At 42.3% G+C, this 25,319-nt stretch overlaps 1 protein-coding gene and 1 long non-coding RNA gene across 5 annotated transcripts in view; one reads left to right on the forward strand and one right to left on the reverse strand.

The window, feature by feature from the left end:
• Positions 1-2,540: 2,540 nt before the first annotated feature.
• Positions 2,541-25,319, forward strand: part of IRF2 (interferon regulatory factor 2) — an 85,730-nt gene continuing 62,951 nt past the window's right edge. Inside the window, exon 1 of one of the 3 annotated variants that reach the window (XM_073642715.1) lies at positions 2,541-2,725. The gene's annotated coding sequence lies outside the window, so the exon portion shown is untranslated. Of the gene's footprint in view, positions 2,726-2,794; positions 3,070-3,100; positions 3,196-25,319 lie in introns of those variants that run through there. The other 2 variants (XM_073642723.1, XM_073642730.1) reach the window with 2 other exon arrangements.
• LOC141156556 (uncharacterized) lies at positions 2,740-24,379 on the reverse strand. 2 transcript variants are annotated; one of them, XR_012247673.1, is made up of 3 exons: positions 24,082-24,379; positions 10,214-10,336; positions 2,740-3,125 (listed from the first exon to the last, which is right to left on the reverse strand). It is a non-coding gene; the product is annotated as an uncharacterized lncRNA (long non-coding RNA). The 2 variants fall into 2 exon arrangements; XR_012247666.1 differs by lacking the exon at positions 24,082-24,379 and adding an exon at positions 23,766-24,031.

Genomic DNA, 25,319 nt, shown 5'->3' on the forward strand with positions numbered 1-25,319 from the left:
TTATTTGGTCACTATGTGGTGGTAATATATGGTCTGGCGGTATTTCTCCCTTGTATGTGATATTATTCAGTCACTGTGTGATCTGGTCATGGTGTGATGGTATTTTTCCCTTGTATGTGGAATCATTTGGTCGCTATATGCTGGTAACTTCTGGTCTGGTTATAATGTGGGAGTATTTCTCCCTTGTATTTGGTATTATTGATCTTGGTATAGTGGATTGTGTTGTGTATGGTGGTCAATTGTTTTCTCTGATATTAATTAGGAGAAGATTCTTTATTTTCATTAGTGATTAAATACTTGGAACAAGATACACTTACAGGAGTTCTCTGGTGAAAACAAGTAATCACCTCTCCACAGGATAAGTTATTGATTGGTGGGGGTCTGACTGCTAGAACCCTCACCAATCAGCAGAATGTGGAGCTTTTATCCCCACTATCAGTGGCTGCGAGCGTTGCGCTTGTTTTTTTCTGGAAGCCCCAAAGAGAATGAATGGAGCTGCGGTCAGACATCCCACCTGCAGCTCTATTTTAAAATGGGGATAAAACTTCTGATCGGTGCGATTTCCAGTGGTCGGAACCAAATGATCAATAAGTTATCACCTATCCTGTGGAGCCCGTGGATTGGTGTGATTTAACCAAAGAACCCCTTTAATGCCAAACTACCATAATAATAAGCTTTATTTTTTTATATAGCACCAACATATTCTGCAGCGCTTTACATACATTATCATTGCTGTCCTCAATGGGGCTCACAATCTACATTCCCTATCGGTATATCTTTAGAGTGTGGAAGGAAACCGGAGAACTTGGAGGAAACCCACACAAACATGGGGAGAACATACAAACGCCTTGCAGACATTGTCCTTAGTGTGATTTGAACCCAGGACCCCAACGCTGCAAGGCTGCAGTGCTAACCACTGAGCCACCATACTGCCATAATTATACATCCCAGTTATATTTGACGCACAGTAGATGTGCAGGAGCCGCCTGTGTTTTACAGTTGACACTCAACTATAACAGGGATAATGGCTAACAGGTATTTGCATATAGCTGTAGGGTGGGCCCCTAAGGTCAATTCCTCCTGTGGGCCCCAGACACCCCAGTCTGATGCTGCTGGCAGTAGTAGGCCAGTAATGAAGGCTTCATCTCACCCAGTACACTAAAAAGCCTCCAAGTCCAGAATATACTAAGCTGGAATCTTTCACCATGTTGTACAGGTGAGATACCTAAGCAGAACATATACACCATGTATGGCTTCTTCAGTCACCGCCTGACAATACATATTTTGTCTTTTTCATAGTCTCGTGAACAGTAGACAAGTAGAGGACTTTGTTAGGCTCACTTTGTGAAATGGACTCACCAAGCCCCAGGTGGGTACACGGACCCCGGGTGTAGGTGCAACTGGCAATGGAATGTGGGGAGCGAGGACGTGGCACACAGGATGAAGTGAGGGTAGCAGGGATAGAAGCAGGTTAGCACAGTGTGCACAGGAGGTGGAGTATGCCACACTAGAATCTTCAATCACAATCTGAAGACACGTGTGTGTGTCCTAATAGGCCTTAAATAGGTCTAGGGAAATTATGTCACAGATCCACGCTGTGCAACTTGCAAAACCCAACGTGGAGCACAACAGAGGGCAGTGGACCCTGGAGAAGGGAGCAAATTCCAAGATACTTGGAACAGGAGTGCAGCAGACTTTTTGCACCATGTTATATTGTTTTTTGCTTTGTTTTTTGTTGTTGTTGACTATGCATTGTCTGATTCTCTTCTTTTTTCTTAGGGGTTTAGTAATAATTTATGTCTCTCTTGTTTTTTCACGTATTTCCTGTATATCCATTTGTATCTGGTGGTTTCCTTAGGCGGTCTTGGATCTCAGCTTAAGGCCCCATCACACTAAGCAAGTTCACTAGCGAGATCGCTGCTGAGTCACAAGTTTTGTGACACAACAGCGACCTCAGTAGCGATCTCGCTACGTTTGATACTTAGCAGCGACCAGGCTCCTGCTGTGAGATCGCTGGTCGTGTCGGAATGGTCTGGACATTTGATCGTTGAAGCCCCGCTGGGTAGCATGCATCGGTGTGTTTGACACCTTACCAACGACCTTGTTGACGACTCAGACACAGAAACACATAGGCGTGCATCGTTATACAGATCGTTACAGGTCGCCGCATCGTTGCTGCGTCGTTGGGAAGATCTGACTGTTTGACATCTCACCAGCGACCACATAGCGACGCAGCAACGATCCCTGTAGCGTCGCTTAGTGTGACGGGGCCTTTAGTTTTAGGTTACCACTTGAAGTCTCCTTGAAGATGTAAAGCAATCTAGAAGTGTATTTGTATTTACTGATCGTTCGCATTTATAAAAAGCCGTGAAGACGGATACATAAAGGCGCGCATCCTCTTTAGGGCCTTCTGCAGCCGCCCTACGTTGAGAAGTATAGCTTTCCAGTTTCCAGTTGCTGGCTGTGACGTGCTGAGTGCATAGGGAAGTGAAAATGAAATTGCCTTTTTCCGAGAATGGCTGATCTGGGGGGCGGTCTCACCAATGAGAAGGCTGCAGTAAAAAACAGATCCTCCTCTCCCTGTCCTTGTGCTGAGCAAACATGAAACAAACAAATCCTGGGAGGGGGGACTCTTCTGCCTGAGCTCTCTCAATTTCCTCTCCTTGTTTTGCTTTCGATCTGGAGCCGTCACTTTTAGTTTTGATCCTGCGATCATTTACTACTGGTATGTAACTTGCATTTTAGAGCGCACCTTGCCACCTTGGAGCTCTAATCGGTATCGCCACTTCTATTTGGGAAACCATTAAATAACAACCTGATATGTTCCAGTTTGTCTGCTCGTAAGCTTCCAGCGACGTCCACATTTACTACAAACACAGGAAGCAGTAATTACAAAATAAAATCCTCTAGAGCCAGGCTGTTAGGAAGCTTTAATTTGGGGTGAAGTTTTAATTTCGCTTTTGGATTTAAGCTCGATGATCCTGCCTCTTGCCTGGCAGGCTGCTCTGGTAGACCTTCATATATGCAGCTGGATATCTCCTCCACAATAGGAAGTATGGACTGGTGCAGGTAATCATTACACTGCTTAGATAACAGGAAAAATGTGTCTTTGTACCGATGTTAGCCTGTAGATAGAAAAATAATCAAAATTGAGAGTCCACAGTGCTGGATACATTTTCAATTGGCCATTAAAAGGTATCGACCAGTTTTGATTATTTTACTGTTTCGATAATTCAGGCTTTGTAGCTGCTTGGAGGGAAGGGCAGCAGTGTTACAGTGTGATTGCTGGCAGGATGGTTGGGCAGCAGAGCCCAGCTGACAGGCTGCTATTTACAACATGAGCTAAAAGCTTCCAAAATAGCAGTGATCTCAGCGGGCACACACTGGGAGGACTGCTAGCAAAAGCTGCACTGCATGGGGGGAAGAAATGCATTTGTGTGTTATTTTACGTGCTTGTAAATCATTTTGTAAGATTACTTTTATGTAAAACATAGAGATTATTAATTTCCAGGCAGGGTGCTGTGGTTGCATAAGGTGCTATTGCATTTGATTATAGCTGCTGAATGTGTGATCCTTTCTTTTCTCCATTCTCCATGTTTTGCAATGCTGTGACAGTGTCTTAAATAAATACATTAGATTTGGAGCCCCTCATGGGGTCCCCAGTAGGGTGCCAGCTGATATGCACTTGTCATTATCATAGCTATTTGATATCTGTTGGATTTGTTGAAAGTTTTGTTGTGGCTTCACCATATTGTTAATTTTCTGCATCTGCAATCTTTCCTGTCTATGTGGCATATGGTTGCACTCATTTATTATGCCCAGCTCTGTTTACAAGCAGTACACATTTGGTAAGCGTGTCCTGCTCAGGCCCATGTACTATGCCCTGAGATTGTCATTGAGGTCTTCCTTCAAGACACTAGGTTTTTTTTTTTCTGTTTCTAGTTTATGTCGCCTTTTTCTTCCATGTATGGAGTAAAGCTGTCAGGGGCTGAAGTGGTTAAAGAGCTCTAAAGCTTTTTCTCTCCTTTCAGTCAAGTAAGTTTGTTGATTGATGTCTGACACAGCCAATGGGATTGCAGGGCTGAGTGCAGATCAGCCAGTCCGGGCACTTGTGACTGTCAGGGGGAAGGGAGGTCTGTGTGCTGGCAACTTGTAATAAGCTGCGGGGGAAGGGACTTGCAGGCCCAGGCTGGCTGACTGTGGCACCATTGCCTCCATCCAATACATGCACAGTGCAGACAAGACTCATTCTCATCACTGAATACTGTGAGCAATGAGCAGATCGCTGCATGTTACACTTCGTCCTTTATACAGAGCTTATAAAACACTGTATATAAAACACACTGCAATATTTACTAAACTTGGAAACACTATAAAAAAAACAACAAAACATTAAATAAAAAAGTTCTGTAGTGAATCGAAGTGTAACGTGAAGACCCCTGCCCCGATGCCAAATCCGTAATAGGGCCCGTGCTTACCATGGGCTATTTATAATACCGCTGCCTCCTTATGGGGCAGAGGGACCTTTCCGCCTCTCGGATACCAGGGCCTCTGCACTAATGTTACTTTTGTATCCCCTATATCTAGCTTGTTTGGTGAACCTTTATCAAAGCAAAGGCTACAAATCTAATTATTTGCTGTGTGATACACAAGCGTTTGTAATTTTTGGCATCATTTGTATTGCAAGCACAATATTTTTGGGGGAATTTTCTAACCTTGACTTGTGTAATTTTACTAATTAATTAAGCTTTCATTTTGATAGTGTTCTTGTAAAATGAAAGCTGCATTGTGATTGGCTACTGAAGATGGCATCTGATACAAAACTTGCCATGAGCAGTACATTGTAATCGAGAAAGGTGCAATGCGACCTGGGCAGTTAGGTTTAGGCTACGTTCCCACATTCAGGACCCACTGCGGCCCCGACGCTGCAGAACTTCCGCACTATTTCATGTAAATTAGCGGACTTTTTTTTTTACAAATGCAGATTTTCCCCATCTAAGAAAGTGTGCGGGGAAAATCCACATACGTACTCGCAAGAGAAATTTACATGCTGCGGATCTGAAATACGCGCCACATGTCCTTGTCCACTGGTGATCTGCAGCTGCAGGGAGACGCACAGTAGACGTTGGATTTCTAGAAATCCCATTCACTATGCTGTAACATCTGGCCGCTGCGGTTTTGACGCTGCATAAATATGCAGCGTCAAAACCGCAGCAAATTGTGAACATAGGAACGCAGCCTAAGGGTATGTGCCCACGATGCATCCCAGCCTGCGGCCCTGACGCTGTGGAGGAGCCGCCGGCGGATATGCAAATGAGCGGCGCCTTTTTTTTTTTTTTTTTGTCAGCTGCAGACTTTCCTCATAGAGATTAGATCTATGGGGAAAGCCCGCATGTGGACCTGCCAGAGAAATTGACATGCTGCGGTTTGGAAAGACGCGCCACATGTCAGTTTCCGCAGGTGAGCCGTAGACGCATAGTGGACATGGGATTGCTACAAATCCCATCCACTATGCTGTAACATCTGGCCGCTGCGGGTTTGAAGCTGCATAAGTCCGCAGCGTCAAACAATGAGCGGAGCAATTTTTTTATTTTTTTTTCATCTGCGGACTCTCCTCATAGAGGTTAGTCTATGGGGTAAGCCCGCATGTGGACCCGCAAGAGAAATTGACATGCTGCGGTCTGGAAAGACGCGCTGCATGTCATTTTCCGCTGGTGATCCGCAGGTGCACGGAGACGTGTAGCGGACATGGGATTTCTACAAATCCCATCCACTATGCTGTAACATCTGGCCGCTGTGGGTTTGACGCTGCATAAACCCACAGCGGCTCCTGACCGTGTGCACATAGCCTTACAGGTAGGTTGTGGCATTATTTTTGAAATGCAACATCTTGTAATTAGCTGATCAGAGAAGAGAATGGTTGATCGTTTGCCTGAAACATTATTTTAATTGGGTGGAGGGAGGATGTGGCTGCAAAAACAGATATGGTGGCATCTATTGCTATTCAGAGCCACTTAGAAGCCCCTTTGGTAAAATGCCATGCCCTAAGGTTGATCATTTTGAGGAAAAATATTTGTAACTTCATTTTTTTTCTCCTTAAAGAAGTTCTCTCACTAACTTTTTTATTCATTAAATGTGTGTACATGTATTAATATGCACACCTACCGCTGTTCCCTCCAGTGTCCAACACCATTCTGCTCCTCTTCTCCGTGACGTCACAGCTCTTTAGACTCTCCAGGTCACACTGTGCTTTGCGTAACCCAGAAGTGCCTTTTACAATTTAAGTCTATGGAGCGTTAGAACGAGGCCCCATAGGCTTACATTGTAAAATCGGCTAGTCGCAATTGCGGTTACGTCACTCAGGAGAGAAGAACGACGTTGTACACCAAAGAAAGCAGTGGTAGTGGATTATCACAATCCCACTGCGATAACAACAATATCCACTGGATACTTATGTATTCCCTGCTACCCAAAGCACCTGGAAAGTTGTGTTAGACTGTGTGCCCACTATGCGTTTTTTAAGTGCTTCCGCAGCGGCAATTTCGCTGCAGAAACGCTTAAAAAAACGCTTGGTAGAAGGTCTTCCATGTTCCCCAATGATAATCCGCATGTGCTGTGCACATGCTGCGGAAATTTCCACTGCGGATTATCATTGCGGAAAAAAACGCAGCACTACCAATTATTTTGTGTAAAGGCGGCATTTTCGCCGCCATTGACTTGCATTGGAACGCATGGAATCCGCATCACTTCATCTGCAATGTGCGGATGGTACCCGGGTTTGGAGAAGAGGAGACTCTCCTCTGGACCCGGGTACCATAGTACCTGTGAAAAAAAAGAATAAAATAAATATTATACTTACCTTCTGATGGCCCCCGGTCTCCATAGCCATGCGTCCTGGCTTGCCGGCAACTCACGATGGTCTGAAAAGGACGTCGGCAGGTCCTTCAGTGTACCGCGAGCTGCCGGCAAGCCCGGACGCATTGAATCAAGAAACCGGGGGCCATCAGAAGGTAAGTATAGATTTATTTTTTACCATTCTTTACGGTCACACTATATAAATCCATGCCGTTTGCATGGATTTTTATACTGTGACCAAGTTGTCAAGCACTTTCCAAGTGATGCTAAAATCGCTTGGAAAGCGCTTGACAACCCGCATGCAGAAATGCATGTGAAGAACGCTTCACATCCGCATGTCCCTGGCGGGAAAAACACATGTACAATCCGCATGCGTTTTTTCTGCCAGGAAGATGCAGAAACGCTCAGGAAAAAATCCGGAGCATTTCAGCATCGTGAGCACATAGCCTAAAGAGGTTATCCAGCATTAACTAACTTTTTTTCTTCTTAAACAGTGACTGACGTTTTAATCAGGGGAGGACACTGACAGCTTAGGGTCCCTGTGCAAGAAATGTGTCTGGGCCCCCATACTTTTATGGCGATAAAGAGATTATATATATATATACATATACATACATATATATATATAGTACAGACCAAAAGTTTGGACACACCTTCTCATTTAAAGATTTTTCTGTATTTTCATGACTATGAAAATTGTACATTCACACTGAAGGCATCAAAACTATGAATTAACACATGTGGAATTATATACTTAACAAAAAAGTGTGAAACAACTGAAAATATGTCTTATATTCTAGGTTCTTCAAAGTAGCCACCTTTTGCTTTGATGACTGCTTTGCACACTCTTGGCATTCTCTTGATGAGATTCAAGAGGTAGTCACCGGAAATGGTCTTCCAACAATCTTGAAGGAGTTCCCAGAGATGCTTAGCACTTGTTGGCCCTTTTGCCTTCACTCTGCGGTCCAGCTCACCCCAAACCATCTTGATTGGGTTCAGGTCTGGTGACTGTGGAGGCCAGGTCATCTGGCGTAGCACCCCATCACTCTCCTTCTTGGTCAAATAGCCCTTACACAGCCTGGAGGTGTGTTTGGGATTGTCCTGTTGAAAAATAAATGATGGTCCAACTAAACGCAAACCGGATGGAATAGCATGCCGCTGCAAGATGCTGTGGTAGCCATGCTGGTTCAGTATGCCTTCATTTTTGAATAAATCCCCAAGAGTGTCACCAGCAAAGCACCATGCTTCACGGTGGGAACCAGGCATGTAGAGTCCATCCGTTCACCTTTTCTGCGTAGCACAAAGACACGGTGGTTGGAACCAAAGATCTCAAATTTGGACTCCTCAGACCAAAGCACAGATTTCCACTGGTCTAATGTCCATTCCTTGTGTTCTTTAGCCCAAACAAGTCTCTTCTGCTTGTTGCCTGTCCTTAGCAGTGGTTTCCTCGCAGCTATTTTACCATGAAGACCTGCTGCACAAAGTCTCTCCTTAACAGTTGTTGAACAGATGTGTCTGCTGCTAGAACTCTGTGAGGCATTGACCTGGTCTCTAATCTGAGCTGCTGTTAACCTGCGATTTCTGAGGCTGGTGGCTCTGATAAACTTATCCTCAGAAGCAGAGGTGACTCTTGGTCTTCCTTTCCTGGTGTGAGCCAGTTTCTTTGTAGCGCTTGATGGTTTTTGCAACTGCACTTGGGGACACTTTCAAAGTTTTCCCAATTTTTCGGACTGACTGACCTTCATTTCTTAAAGTAATGATGGCAACTCGTTTTTCTTTACTTAGCTGCTTTTTTCTTGCCATAACACAAATTCTAACAGTCTATTCAGTTGTGTATCCACCAAACCTCTGCACAACACAACTGATGGTCCCAACCCCATTTATAAGGCAAGAAATCCCACTTATTAAACCTGACAGGGCACACCTGTGAAGTGAAAACCATTTCCGGTGACTACCTCTTGAAGCTCATGAAGAGAATGCCAAGAGTGTGCAAAGCAGTCATCAAAGCAAAAGGTGGCTACTTTGAAGAACCTAGAATATAAGACATATTTTCAGTTGTTTCACACTTTTTTGTTAAGTATATAATTCCACATGTGTTAATTCATAGTTTTGATGCCTTCAGTGTGAATGTACAATTTTCATAGTCATGAAAATACAGAAAAATCTTTAAATGAGAAGGTGTGTCCAAACTTTTGGTCTGTACTGTATATATAAAATTATATTCAGACTTGCATCTCTCTTACATAGTTTCCTTTTATGTCTATTACCGTCTTATTACAAAGTGCCCTCCCTTGTTATGTACAGCCCTGTCCCTTACATATCAAATTATATAGAGCCTTCTCTTTATTACATAGCGTCTTCTTTTGTTAGATATATAATGCAATGACTGCTGATGGAACAAGGGAAAGCTCCTTTTCTAATGTAGGAGACTGATGGACCGGTCTTCTGGTTAGATGCTGCCCCATCAGCAGTCATTTTATATGTAATAAAGAGAGGGAACTGTGAATAACAACAATACGCTATGTAAGACGCTATGTAAGGGAGAGTACTGTACATAAAAGCAAAGGAAGCTATATAATAAGGGAAGGCACCATATATAACTAGAGAGGATGGTAGGTAATAAGGGACGGTGTTATACATAATAAAAGAGGAAACGATGTAACTACGGACGGCGCTATACATAATAAGTGAGTACGCCACATACTAATTGACTGTGCTATATTCCTGTATGTGTCTGCAGTGTCGGTGTGCTGCCCGCTTTTACAGACGCATTGAGCATGTCCTATTCTGATCCTCAAAATCAGGTCAGAACAGGACATTTTTTGACCCTCACGGATCTCATTCTCAGATCCGTGATTTTCACGGATGTGTGAATGGATCTATAAAACTTTGCGAGTCTGTGTGCCGTCCGATAAAAAAAATCTGGCAACACAGGAACATTTCACACAAATGTGAGAATGTGGCCTAATGGATTTTACAAACTACATTTGTAATGTTTAATGTAAATCCAATTAAGGGCTCAGTTTGTTTATTTAAATGTCAATTTATTATGCCATGCATCTGCTTTTCTTTTCTTTTTTTTTGTGCATATATTTGTGTTTCTTCATATATCTTGTTATACCATACCTGAGGAACGAACCTAAGTTGTCTCAAAAGCTTGCCTTGTAACATCATTTATTTTATTTTTGTTAGCCATTAAAAGGTATCATAACTAGAAGATTATCTTGTTTTTCCCACTGAGAGCAATCTTTTTTTCAACTGGCTAACACGATACCAAACCACCCCCCTTTTTTTTTTCTTTTAACAAATTACATTCTCACTCCAAGTCACACAGTACAGATATAAAATAAATACTTACATCCAGTAACTGCTGACATCTCGTCTGATTAGTAGTTTTCTGCCATTTCTTCTCCATCTGGTCAGACCTTCATGTCGATATCTCCCAGCCACGACTCGTCTTGTCACGATGATCACTGCAGCCCTAAAAAATAACAAGGTCACATATATTGTATAGATACAAGTGTCTCCCCAGCACTGCGTCCTTGAATACAGATATGAACCCCACCATTAATATACTAATAGCCAAAATATATCAATCATTCCTCCCCCCCCCCCCACCTCCATCCTTGTCCTCTTCCCCACCATCCCTCATTGTCCTGGACCTCTCCCCAGTGTATTGGTAAAAAAAACCAAAAAAAAAACCACTCCACTCTCCATCTCTTCCCCCGCAGCATCAAGCCGCGCGTCTGTGTCAGGGAGAAAGCGCCAGGCTGGAAGCAAAGGACTGATTCCTGCAACTCCACTGTAATTTTCTCCTGTAAGCAGCGGAACTGCAGGGATCGCCGCATATGATGAGAGCAATCTGGCTATGGGCCCTCAGGAGCCTCGGGCTTCGAGAAACGGGCCAGATTGCTCTCATTATTACGGCCCTGCACGGGCCCCCCTCTACCTATGGGCCCCCGGTGCAGCTGCACCGGCAGTATGTCCACCCCTGGTTTTAATTACCTGACCAGCACCAAAGTGATACCATGATGTGTCACTTAGATTACTGGGTGCAGCAGTTCTGACACAATCAGAACTTTTAGATTTAGCAATGTAGCAAAGCTGAGAAAGCTAACCCCGCCCACACCAGGCTCTATATATAATGGCTATAGACCCTGAGCTGCTTATCACAGGAGGGGGCATGTCAGACTACCAGGCATTTACTGCTGTGTCCCAGCAATAATAAGCTCCTGGTGCTAAAACAATCATTACAGGTAAACAAAACCTGAGCTTAATAAGAGAGGCATCCCTGAAATCTGTGTTTCAACCTCTATCTCATGCTGTCTTCAGATTACATAGCAAAAAACTGCTGACAGATTCTCTTTAAGGCTAGGGACCTGCTAATGTCACTCGCCATGATTGGCAGTGGGCTTTATACAGTGTGATCAGATGTTAACTAAGAACTTGTTAAGTTTTGACATTTTTTGCTTAGCTGCAATAGATGATCTATGAGTTTTGTGCAATCTATGTCTTTTTTCAAATGAGAAGCCGAGGAGTAGTAAGTGGGGGAAGGTGGATTAATTGGGAAGCAGGATAAGGATAGATTGGAGGGATAATAGAGTGTTTGCTGGGAGTCTACTAAGTAGAATATTGCAGTCGTTGAGGCAGGAAATGATGAAACCATGTGCTGGCATTTTTTTTATTTGGGTTGAGGAAAGGATTCTGGAAATGTTTTTTGAGTTGCAGGCGGCATGAGGTGGTAAGGGATTGGGTGTGTGGTTTGAAAGACAGAGAAGAGTTAAGGGTTACAATGGACTTGTGATACAGGTGAGAGTGTGAAGTCATTTACATTGACAGATAGATGATAGATAGGGAGGTTGAGTGAGATGGAGAAAAGATGATGAGAAGAAGGATACAGCTGATAGTAACTCTGGGATTCTGGACAACAGAAAGGTGACGTGGTCCCAGAGATGAAGATGTGGTGTCATCAGCTTATATATGGTACTGCAAGCCAAGGAATAGATAGAGAAGAGTAGGCGTCCCAGGACAGAGCCTTGAGGGACATCAACAGACAGAGGGTGGGATAAGGAGGTAGTGTGAGAGATGCATAATGTGGGGTTAGGCCACGTTCACACGTTCAGTATTTGGTCAGTATTTTACCTCAGTATTTGTAAACCAAAACCAGGAGTGGGTGATAATACAGAAGTGGTGACGTGTTTCTATTATAGTTTTCCTCTGATTGTTCCATTCCTGGTTTTGGCTTACAAATACTGAGGTAAAAAACTCACCAAATACTCAAGGTGTGCACGTGGCCTTAGTGGAGTATGTGATTATCCTGGAAAGGGGCAAGATTTTTGATGCTAGGAGATAAAAGCATTTTGTAGGAAGGAATGGTCGACTGTGTCAAAGATGAAGAATAGGTTAAGGAGGAGTATGTCATTTGTGGCTTTCGTTAGGGCCATTGCAGTAGAATGGTAACAAATAGAATAACATAGAGGTGTACTGGCCTCCTTTCCACCCCCAACCTGTGTATCCAGTGTAGCACAATGGTCGGTGCTGGCTCTGGCAATCTGTGATTGACTGCAGTAGTCAGGTGTCTGCATCATTAAAGAATCATCCAATAATGAAGCTCTCACCTCTTCTTCATTAAAGTGGGGAAAACCTACAACAAATCAGCAGCAGCCCAAGCATGCTGCAAATAAACGCAAGCGCAGCATGCCTGGAAATAGTCTACAGCCCGTGAAATACCCACTTGCTTTTTACCCCATAAAATAGAAAAATTTAGTATTTTCCCCAAAAATTATGTAAATAACAACTCTCTGGATGTTTTCTTCTGGCAGAACTGAGCTCCCTAAGAAAACTTTTATTTTTTTTATTTTTTATACTTTTCTTACAGTGTCTTCTGGTTATTATGGAATTTGGGACCAGAAAGATTTTGGGACCACTACAGTCTTTATTTCTCCTTATGTTAGTCTGGTTAGATAGAGTGCCATGATATATATTTTGTATGATAAGTTCTCTTTTCAGTAGAGAAGTGTAACTGTGACTATTTCAAACAACATTATTGTGCAACTCCTCAGAACGAAACCTGAAGCACTTGTTCTACTGGCTAATAATTGTTATTTATACATACATTTTTACTTTCATCTCACATCAGTTTCTTTATTTTGGATAGTTGCCCATGTTGATACAATCAGCTTTATAGGTAAATGCCAGTGTCTATAAGTATGACTTATATGTGATCTCATAGTTCCAGATAAAATCAGAGTGGGGAATATTTTTTAAAGCTACTGTCTAGGAAAAAGCTCAAAATTCATGTGAATTGTTAAGAGATGATTATCTGCTATTTATTTTCGCCAATTCATGCAGCTTGGTTGCTTTTTAGCTCCGCTCCATTAGATTTGACCTGTGATCTGTGACTACAGTTTAAAGGGAATCTGTCAGCATTTTTTTTCTATATAATCTGAAGACAGCAGGAGATAGAGTCTGAAACACAGAATTCAGGGATATGTCACTTGTCAAAAGTATGTGCTGTTTTTTTACTAACTGAAGGATTTTTCACTAAAAGATTAACATTGCTGGACTAGTCTGGCAACGCCCCCTCCTGTCATAAGCACCTCACTGTCTATGGACTTTGTACACAGAGAGCCTGGTGTGGGCGGGGTTAGCTTTATCAGCTCTGCTTCATTCTCAATCTAAAAGCTCTGATTGTATCAGAACCACGGCACCCAGTAATCTAAGTGATACATCCTTGTATTCAGCTTATATTTACCTACATTATGCTGCTCTCAGATGAGGTAGCAAAAACCTGCTGACAGATTCCCTTTAAGTACAGTGTCACAGGGAATCTGAGACACACCTCTTTTCTCATCATTGGTTCATCATGCTGCTCTCCCTCCCATTCTGCTTCCTCTGATTGGCTGCTGTGTATAGACACATCTGTTACTGGCTTACTAGGAAGCTAATACACTGAGAATTAGGTATTTGCTGCATATATGTATGTTGTCAATAGAGCCTTAATAAGGGGGAGCCTGGAAGGTTAATTGTCTTCTATAGCGCACAAGTTATAGCCAATATAGTCTAAAGTTCATAAAATGTGTCTGTTGCATCAGCACACCCCCTCCTTATCTAATCAGTGTGTAAATATATAATGGGACTTTTTTTTTTGCCTGTGCTATGGATATAGCTTTTTATCAATGCCTCAACTCTGATGAAGCCTCCTGAACCGCTCAGATTAAAAGGTTGAGAGAAATGACACACCCCTGTCAGCAAAAAAGCCTCAAGAATGTCCTCCTGAATGGGTTACTGTTGAGCTAGGCACTCTTGGAAAACAGGTTTGACAACTCCGAGTCCTAAGTGTATAATTTCACATAGGTCTAACAGCAGCTCTGCTACTTGTAAGACAAGTGCCTTTATTCCCATTACTAAAGGCATTGTGAATATATAGGCGTTACTCCTGTGTAGTAGTCAGTAGGTTTGGAAATAGTCATTAGAGTCACTTATAACAAAGGGGTGATCCTTACTGTATGTAACATATGTGAACATGGTATGTTCATCCACATACAGAGGGTATATCACACTCAGTAGTGATGTGTACTAAGGTTGGGTTAATACTTTGTCATGTTGGAGTTTTTTGACCTTATCCTTTGCACTACTGTGTGGGCACACAAGTTTGTCATAGTTCTTCATCACTAATCTTACCAGTAAACTACTTTTTTTTCCTACCAGTTGTATGCATTTATTGATTTTTATTATTGCTTCTTTATTTTTTAAATATTACCCTTTTTGCTTTATACTATGTATGCACACAACGTATTTTTCAAGCGGCTCCACTCCGAACCCTTCCTGAATGTGTCCAGAAAACTCTCAAAAGAATGAACACATGCATTTTCTATGTAAAAACGCCTTGCTATGCATATGTTCAGTCTTTTGAGTGTGTTTTAACCCCTTCAGGTTTCCCAAGATGCCAAGCGGACCATTTTTCTTGCGCTTCAGAAAAAAGAACGCTGACATGTCCTGAAGCGCCTTCCTATTGAAAAACTGTGTGTTTGCCCGCCTGAAAAAAAGGTTGTGTGCACATTGTGCTCATACCCTAATTGTCCCGTTTACTTGTTCTTTGCACACTCATTTACTATAAGGAAAAGTATATGCATTTTGTGCAAATTTTTTGGTCCCAAAACCTTGATCAGAATCTCTTGAGTATACTTTTCCTTATAGTAAATGAATATGTGGTCTATTTTGTCTTTCATAGTGAAGCATGTGGGCATTGAACCCATCAATGTCCAGAACAGGATACTATGGATAAATATTAATTCCGGCTTATTTTTAGTTTGTGGGGATTATATATCATATGTCTCCAATTATTGAGAGATTTCTTCTCTTTATGAGAATAACGATTAGTTGGAATTAATGTGAAATGTCCATAGAGTAGTAACAGGCCCATGTACACTAGCCACAACAATTCTGATAAGAATCTTGATTATATCCTCTTGTATAGTAAACATTTTGCTTTTTATAGCATAGGTGGGCATTAAATCCATTGATGTCTGGAATAGAACACCACGGTTAAATATCAATTCTGGTCTATTTTTATTGCTGTGGGGGGGTACATATTATATATCTCCTACTCTTTGGGATATATTCCCTCTGTATTAGAACATTGATTAATTGGATATAATTTTTTTTTATTTATTTATATGTTTTTTTGTATTAGGATATTGATCAATTGGAATTATTGTGGTATATCTATCTAGTACCAATAGGTCTATATACATCAGAAGACTGTCACAACCAGAATTATTAATGTACATGTCTCCTTGGATTTGATTACCTTAATATTACTTGCGTATCAATATGATTGGGATGATATTTGGGTTCCATCTATTGATTTTGTGATCCTTGTTATTTTACACAATTATTTGACATCACTTAATTCTATTCTTTCATGGATGTTTGCTTATTTACAATCTGATTAGCTGTCATACCTGTCAATCTTGAGAGGGTGTATAAGAATCCTGAGGAGGCGGTCGATTTTGGCCTTAGAAAAAGCCGGTAACCCCGGCGAAACGCGCGTCAGGGACGATGTCCTGTTAATGTTTCATGTATCAGCACACTAGGGACCCTAATGCCAATCCCCGGTCCTGCCTTGTGCCGGCTTTGTCTGTCAAGTACCTCATGGTATTATGAGCAACATGCAGCAGACAGCTTGCTGCGGTGCTCTTGTTATCGGAGTCCATTTAACGGCACTGACCGCGTGCGCACCACCTGCACGTGATCAGTCTGGGAGTCTAGCGTGGGAGACCGCTCTGACTCATGCGCTGCTACCTTGCATATATCGGCGAGGTACCTATACAAGCGCTGGTGGCTCACTCACTCAATCGTGGGGTGTGAGTCTTAGTGCTGACACTTCTGTGGCATGCAATAAATCTCCTCACTATAGGACTGTACTGTCACGATAGCGATCTTGGATAATGATCTATTGTCTTTTTACCTACTATAGACACGAGTATATCAGTCCTATAGAACTGACATACAATTTAATATGAGGTCAACGGATGGTGGGCTTCACATCAGCTACCATTTATACTGAGGATGATTTCCATCACACGGCACATTTAATAGTAATAAATTTTGATAGGCAAAGACAGGGATGGATAGGGTCCCTAGATAGGAGATTTGATAATACCCAACCATTTAATTGTAGGGACATTGGTTGTGGAATAATCTATATTGGTGCTGCTACATTGAAACCAGCAGTGGCCCAATATACATCCCCTTTGGATGTATGATAATCTATTTTATTAATATTTTTAGTCTCAACATTAAAAGTTAAATTTTATTCACATTCTTTTTCTTCTTTGTTGCTCAGCTGAAGGCTATCCCTCCCGAGTCGCCCATGTACAGGAACACTCGACACTTCAGAGCTATCTTTTTTTGTGTTCACTGTAAGACACATCTCCCAGCTATTTATCACCCCAATGAACAAAAAAAATTGGGAGTTGGGAGGCCCCCCATACACATTGGACGGTGGACCAATCCCACCAAAATCAGTGGGTTCGGATGACTTTTGTAGACTGTATATGGAAGCTGTTATCAGGGCTGTTGAGTCGGAGCCCATTTTGGTGGAGTCGGTATAAAATGGACCGACTCAGACTCCTAAAATATATAATAAATTGTGTACAGTAGTTCAATGCAGTTTGTAGGGAATATTTTTTCATAAGAATTTGGGAAAGTTATGAAATGTCCTATAAATGTCTGTCCTATTCCTGATCTAAGGGTCTTAACTTTTAGCCAAGATTAATCTGTGCTATAGTAAATTTATCACTTAAACATGAGCTGTGTTTGAGGGAGTCTGAGTCGGTGGTATGGAAATTCAGGAGTCGGAGGTTTGGCTTACCGACTCTACAGCCCTGGCTGTTATATATGGACTCAGTATTCTCTGTTATTGGCACAACACAGAGCTGATAGCTGGTGAAACGCTTGTTGGCTTTGGATGGTGTATTTGAGGCTCTGCCTTAGTACATCCTTTGTATATATGGGGATTTTTCCTCTGGTTTGCATTTGGTTGTTGCGGTGGTTTGATGGTTTCGCACAAGGCACTTTTACAGTAGTGTGCATTGTTGCTTTTACTTTGCATATGCATAAACACAGCAAAAATGGCAACAGTATTTACCTGCCCAGGTCTCAGAACAGGATGCAGCAAACCCATATAATAAAGATGGCAGCAACACAGGTGCAAAATACTCAACAGCATATGTATATATTGGACATTTTCTTTGTAGCAGTTAAATATCATCTTATTCACAGTTTTGTACTTTTTTCAGAAGAGAAGATCATAGGTCTATTGTTAGAATCTGAAACAGGAAGTACAGGAAGGAAGGAACTTGCAGAACGTTAAGGAGCTTATTTTTTCGTTTTACTTTTTTTGTGGATATTTATGCATATATATATATTTTTTACAATATATTTATAATTTGATATTTAAATACAAAATTTTACCATAATTATGTAACTTTTAATAACACAACAACAAAAGAGATGATATACTAAAAACAAGAACGGAGTACTGATTTCCACATTTCTAGCACTAATATAATACCCTTATATAATCCTCATTTTACTGTGCATATCAGTAATTAATGTATTTGTTATAAATATTAGTTGTAAAACTATGACACCCCCTTATGCTTGATATATTCAACAGGGCTCTGCAGTCGGTAAGCCAAACCTGACTCCCGACCTCAACTCCTCAATTTCCCTGACTCTTACTCCACAGCCCTGCCTCACTACTGAGCATGTACATAAAGTGCAGCACAGATTCATCTCAACTAAAAGCTGAGATGTAGGACATTTCATAATTTTCCCAAATTCTTATGAAAAAATATTCAGCACATCCTGCATTGAACTATTGTACCCAATTTATTATATATTTTAGGAGTTGGAGTCGGTCCATTTTATACCAAGTCTAACTCCTCCAAAATGGACTCCGACTCTACAGCCTTGACAATATATTTAACTTTTATTTATAAAATGTTACCTATATAAAAAAATGCCTTTCTTGATGAGTTGAACAGTAATCATTCATGATGGCAAAAAGGAAATCTGCCTCTACCTATAGAAGAATTTCTCAGTGAACTACCTTAAGCACGACCTAGTGCCTAATGTACACATCTTCAGCAAATGGTGGACATACTGTACTGCTTGATCAAACAGGAGTACTGCAAAATAATACAGATAAAATTAGCAAATACTAAGGGTCTGTGCACACTATTTTTTTTTTTCTTTCTAGAACCCACCTGTAAAAGCGCTAGAAAATGGCAAAAAGAATGCACATATGCATAGCAATGTAAAAAACAACTTACAGTGCTGTATATATTGTGAACTTCTTTTAGCCACTTCAGGCTTCCAAAGTGGCAAAGTGGTTAAAAGAAGTGACCTGACCATTCTTCTTGCGGTTTCCGCTTGGGAGCCGCTGACCATAGCTAAAATTAAAAAAAAAAAAGGTGAAAGACATAAAAAAAGATGTTTCAGGATAAACACCGCCGGAGTGTTCCTGAAGTGTCTTATGTAGGAAAAATTCAGCACGTATTATAGCGTCTAAAAAGGTGCCATGTGCACATACCCTAACATACAAGGCCAAAATTTTCTCCATCTGGTGAATTTGTCTTAAGGTCTCTTTCACACGTCAGTGTCTACAGTACATATGGTTTTCACACGTACCGGAGACACTGACACACGTAGACCCATTCAAATGAATGAGTCTGCGCACATGTCAGTGTGTTTCCACGGGCCCTGTGTCCGTAGGAAACACGCTGACATGTCCGTTTTTTGCACGGGCCGCAAAACTTCCCACACTGATGACACAGATGATATCCGTGTGTCATCAGTGTGACACGTACTGGCGCCTGGGAATCAGTTGTACAGTTAGCACGGTTCCCAAGCGCCAGGTACTGAAGGCATCTGTCATCATTGTCTCCTGCTTGCACTGCGATCAGCACCAGCAGGGGACAAAGTTAACAGATGTATTGTGCCCTGCTGTGTCCACAAAGTGTAAAAATAAGAATAAGATGAAAAAATCCTTACACTCACCTGTCCGAAGATGTAAAAATCCAGTAATCCATCTGACTGAAAGGTGACCGTACACGCTCAGGAGCAGGGCAGAATGACTGAACTGCGCTGAGCTGAGTGAGTGACACTCAGGACACCACTCAGTGAGCTCAGCGCAGGTCAGGGGCCCGCTCGCTGCAGCGAGTCATTCTCCTGTGCTCCTGAGCGTATGTAGTCACATCAAGCCACCGCAGACACTGATGCAGAATTGTCGGTCAGATGGATTACAGCGTGGTCCAATATGTAGGACAGGTGAGTATTGTTTATTTTATTAATATTTTAACACTTGCTGGACACATCAGGGCACAATACAACTGTCAGCATTGTCCCGTGCTGGTGCTGATTGCAGTGCAAGCAGAGGACAATGATGACACATGCCTTCAGCACACTGCGCTTGGGAACAGCGCTAGCTGTACCGCTGATTCCCAGGCACCGGTACGTGTGATCCTGATGTGGCACATGGTTGCTACACAGGTAGACAAGAACACTGTTTTTTCCAGTACCGGAAATATCGGGACATGTGAAAGAGCCCTTTGACTCATTCCTGGCATATATGATTAATGGAAATATATCCACTGTGAAAAGACCCTACATGTGCTAATCTGCATGTTTTTGTCTTTGCCTAATGCCAGTACACAATGGTTCTCTCTGGAAAATATGACGACCTACTGTTTAAAAACAGATGTACTATATAGAGTTTCCATTTCAATTAATTCAAAGACGAAACAAATTTTTGGTTGAGTTGATGAAAATGAAACTATAGTTATTTTCAGACTTGGAGCCCATGTGACAGGAAAGGGTTAAAATAGCAGTTTCAGGATCTCTTCTGTTTATTTCAATGTGTGTTCGGACTTGATATTTTACGTGTTTCACGAGAGGATTGCAAGTCCTAACAGAATTGGGAGAAGCCTGTGTAAAAGCTGGAACAGTGGGTTACATTTGTAGAAATAAAATGCCATATGTTATTTTTCTGTAAGCAAAAAAAGCTCAAATTTCACATGTTTTTCAATAGTTTTAAAATAGCACAGAAATACGTACAATAATTTTAATTGGCAATACATCGGCTAAAATTCAACCTCTAATATAAAAAAAATGGAGCCATGGTCCCGCCCTGACAGCTGTAGCTTCGCTCAGTACACTACGCCTCAAACACAACTTTGCTTCAGTGGGCACAACTTAGAAATGGTCTTTTTTTTTTATTTAGGGCTTATGCAGACGTATGTGTAGCGCCCCGAGGGTTCGGCCGCTACAGGGGTATTGCACCTCAGCCCAGAGGTGTGGTATTCCACTCCCAGGTAAGGATGGAGTATGGACCAGGGCTCAGTTAGCTGCATACAGCACACACACCCCATTTCCGAGGGACAGCTCAACGGTGCTCCCACTAGACAGAAGTGCAGGCACGACCGACTATGTCCCTGGCTGGAGTGGGGAGGGGGGTGGAACACCCAGTGCTGTAGGAGCAGATAGGGGTTGGTTTCTGAGCGTAGGAAGGAGCCCATTGGTTGCTGGTCACCTGGGCTCATGGTCAGAGGGAGGTATAAAAGGTGGGCACCATCTTAGATCTGGGTTCAGTCTGTTCAGTCAGTGAGAGGAGAAGACCGGGAGTGGAGGCTCTGTTGGAGCTCCACTCAGGAGCGGGCCTAGAGAGAGGCCGAGGAAGAGAGAGTGGAAGAGAGAGAAAGGAGGTGAAAGGGAGCTGTGATTACGTCTCATCCCAGCTCCACGAGAAAGGAACAGAAAAGGAGAAGAAGAGACAGAGAAACAGAAGGGCTCAGGAACAAGAAGGTGGAAGGGACCCTAAGAACCCACGAGAATACAGGGTGAAGGGTCAGGCAGATTAAGGGTGCCGGATCCCAAGTTGGTGGAGGAGAAACTACCCTCAGCCAAAGACCGGACGTCGTGATCATTTACTGGTGCGACACCTGATCAAACCTGCTAGGAAGGCACCATATAGGACAGCGGAGAACGGGGCCCACGTTTACCCGCACAAGTCCGCGGCAGCTGGACAAAAGTGGGTCACTGGTGAGGCAGGCCAGAGAAAGGAAAGAAGGGGGTCCTGTGCCATATTCCTGAGCTGCCTGGGAGTTGACCGAGCCCCTCACCTGGTGGACGCAGCACGGCTCGGGCGGTCACTACCTGTACAGAAGTGACCCGGAGTACCTGAACTGTGAGTAAAAGACATGGGACTGCAGTACGTTGTCTGTGTGCTCTTTCGCTCCTCCAGCACTAACGGTACTGGGACTCTCACCACCATCACTCCCACCATCCACTACACTGCCCTGGGGCCGCACTCTTCCCGTGGGGAGTCACACCATCCCAGCTGCATACATCATCGGCCCCAGCGGTCTGCCCTGCAGCGGCGGTTCCTAATAACCGCAATCCATGGGTGGCATAGTCGGACATTATCTAAAACATCTAAAAGACTGCCACTGGTCTGACCACCCTGAGCCACGGGACCGGGTCGCCACTACTACCCCCATCGTCTCCCTATTGCCCGGTTCCGAGTGCCCCACGGCCCAGGGGGCGAGTCATATGTGGATCCGATCACGGACCACAATGCACGGACTGGCTGGAGCATGACAGCTTCATATATTTCTATAAGGCTGTCATGCTCGGGTTGGGAGACCCACAGCCAGTCTTTGCATTGCGATCCATGATCCAATTGTTTATAAAACATATGTAAAAAACAAAACAAAAACAAAACTCGACCTTAAAAGGTGTAGTCAGTCACCTAAAATGTTTTCTAACTATCTGTCCTTACACCCTAACCACTTTTGTAATTTGCTTTATTACACAATACCCTACACTTCTTCTCCCTGTCTATCTAATCTCTCTAATCTCCAAATGTGTGTGTGTGTGTGTGTGTGTGTATGTGTGTGTGTGTGTGTGTGTGTATATATATATATATATATATATATATATATATATATATATATATATATATATATATATATATATATATATATATATATATATATATATATATATATATATATATATTATTAATAATAAAATATTTTTTTTTTACTGCACTGTCTGTGGCGTCTCGTTTGAGAGGAGTCACAGGTGGCCGGGGCTGCACTTACTCCATGCAGCGTGATGGACGCTGTGGGAGATGTGAGTGGAGCGCCGGCTCTCTGTTTCTATCTCTGCCGCCGCCTCCATAGCTTCTGCGAAAGATGATGTTGTCAGGGGACAGAGATAGAAGCAGAAAGTGACACCAACGCCGCCCCACAGCTTGTAGCACTGCCCTTACAGAATCATTATGAGGGGACGGCGCAGTTGTCATTCACTGCTTCTAGCACTGCCCCTTGATGACTACTCATTTGAGGGCGTTGAGGATCCAGGATGTCTTCAGAGGGGGCACCACTGCTAGAAACTAGTGAGTATAGGATACATAGTTTAGAAAATAAATTTTAGGTGTCAGGACGACTCCTTTGAGTCTCACCAGATAAGGCTATGTGCACATGTTCAGTATTTGCAACATCATTTCTGCAGCAAAAATACATCTTTTAGTAGAAAAAATGCTGCATAAAATACATGCGTTTTTTAATTTGGTTTTCTGCATGCGTTTTTTCCCTATTCATGTGAAAGTTTAACAAACGCTGCAAAAAGTCTGAAGGAATCGACATGCTGCAGATGTGAAACTACCTTACATTTAAACAAATATACATAAAAAAGAATGTATATAATACAGCAAATTGCCTCCAACAGGAGACTGTCATAGTGAAAAAGATTTGTCCTGAGGTCAGGCGAACATTGGATCTTTCATTTTGAAACCTTATACCCACAAATATATTTTACCACAAACGCAATTATCCAATCTATGGTAATAATCATTGTGACTGTAATATTGACATTGCTGTACGTGGACAATTCTCAGACTTTATCAGATGAGTCAATTGTAGCAATAAAGACTGGAATCCAGGGATACTTTTTTCTTTCGCGTAATACAATTTTACGACAGATGGAATAGTTACCACACTGTCTGCATCACGTGCACGGCCACCGCACTTCTATCTGTTTTTCCTCTTAGAAAATTTTTAAAATGTACAATTGGCTGGTACCTTTCCCTTTGTCGATGGGATGTGTCCCGTCACAGCCTGACACTGCTAAAACCGTTTAGCAATGTTATACCATATAGGCATACGCGCTCAGCTGGTACCTAACACCCAGTTGCCAGATAATTCATACATGGTTAGGAGGCATAAAGGATGAATAATAGAATGCAGAGTTGTGAGAAAAGATGTTGCAAAATTATTCTCTTATGAAAATAACACTTAATTTCAGATAACTGTCATTCGACAACTATTCCTCCTTACCTCTCCCATATACATGAGTAGTTGACTAAGCCCAGCGTCCTTCAGAATGGAGAGAGGGGAATAATCCTAAACCAGAGCCGGCTGAGAGTTGCGCTGGCCTAGTCTGGTATCAGTCTATGGGCCCCAGGCAGATCCTAAAAGTGCACATTGTCCAAAACTCCAGAACATTTCAGAGAATATTATACCGACCTACTATTATGCAAGGAGGCTGAGATTCATGTTGCCTGTGGTTTGGACGGACAGCATGAATTGCCTGACAGGTTCCCTTTAATGGAAAAGTACACATGACAAAAGCTTCCAACTGGGACATCTTTACCTGTTGCTTGGACTTTGTAGTTCCATTTGTGTGCTCTGAGCACAAGGTGAGCAAATCAATCCAGCCTTTTTTGTGTGTCAAGAATGTGGACATTTGCCACAAATTTTCCTACATGGCTCTCTCGCCTTGGAACAGGGTTACAGAACTTACTGCCAACCTGTGATGTTCTCTTTAAACACCCTTTTCATTCTTTTTTAGAAGCCTTTTCTAAAGGCTCGCATACATATTAGACTAAAAATAGATGGAACCCTCCGATATCGACAGTGTAATGTGTATGGGAACCTCCCAACTCTCACTCTCATGATAGATGATGACGGGGGAGAGAGGGAGTTGTTGAATTTCAGTAGCCAATCCTTATGTCCAGGGCAGAGATAAGCTGCTGCCAGAGAAGTCAGATGTCAGTGACTCTCTTATAGAGGACACACGGACACCCCACTTGTCCCAGGCCTGAACCATTTGCACCTAGCTCTTTTTTTTTTTTCATTTGCACATTGTTGGCTGTGAAGTGGGTCAACTGAGAATAGTCCGTCAGCTTGTTCAGATGGAGAGGTTGTAACTCCTTTTATCTATCTTTTTCTGAGCTCCTTATGGTTGATTTATGACGATATCAAAATTAAATTCAACTTGCATGTGGTCTCTGCTCATAAATCAGTACAGAGGAGTTCAGAAAGTAACAGAGCTATAAACTCTGCCACAATGAGCTAACTGATAATTGTCAGCTAATCTCTTTCTGCAGTTACTAATGTGCAAGGAGCTTGTAAGAGTCAAGTGGTGCAAAATTTTTAGTAAAACCCAACTGCAAAAATTGTTTAGCTGGAAACAACCGAGCGCTGTACTTCCCTTTCTTCTGCAGATCCAAAGACTATGAATGGAGTGGAAGTCAGACTTGCGCACCTCAGCTTTATTCAAGATGGGGTTCTGCAAAGCTGGGTTCATGTGTTTCCGTCTCATTGTCAGGATCACTGGGGGTCCAAGCACTCGGCCTCCAGGGAACAGTAATTTATTTCCTTTCCTATTAATAGAGGATAACTTATAAACTTGGGAATAAGCCTTTTAATTAAAATCTAACTCAAAATCAAACAGTTCTGAAGGTACCTTAATAAATCCAATATTTTGTTTACATGAGTTCAGGAAACTAAAATATGAATAATTTACCCTGTAAAATGATTATTTCTTATTTGCGTCCCTATCCTTAACCAAGGTGGTTATGGATGTCTTGTTCCACATGTTCTGTAAGT

Source organism: Phyllobates terribilis, unplaced genomic scaffold (assembly GCF_046119375.1).
Source record: "Phyllobates terribilis strain yellow unplaced genomic scaffold, ASM4611937v1 Scaffold_1__5_contigs__length_1240528914, whole genome shotgun sequence".
Lineage (NCBI taxonomy): Eukaryota > Metazoa > Chordata > Amphibia > Anura > Dendrobatidae > Phyllobates > Phyllobates terribilis.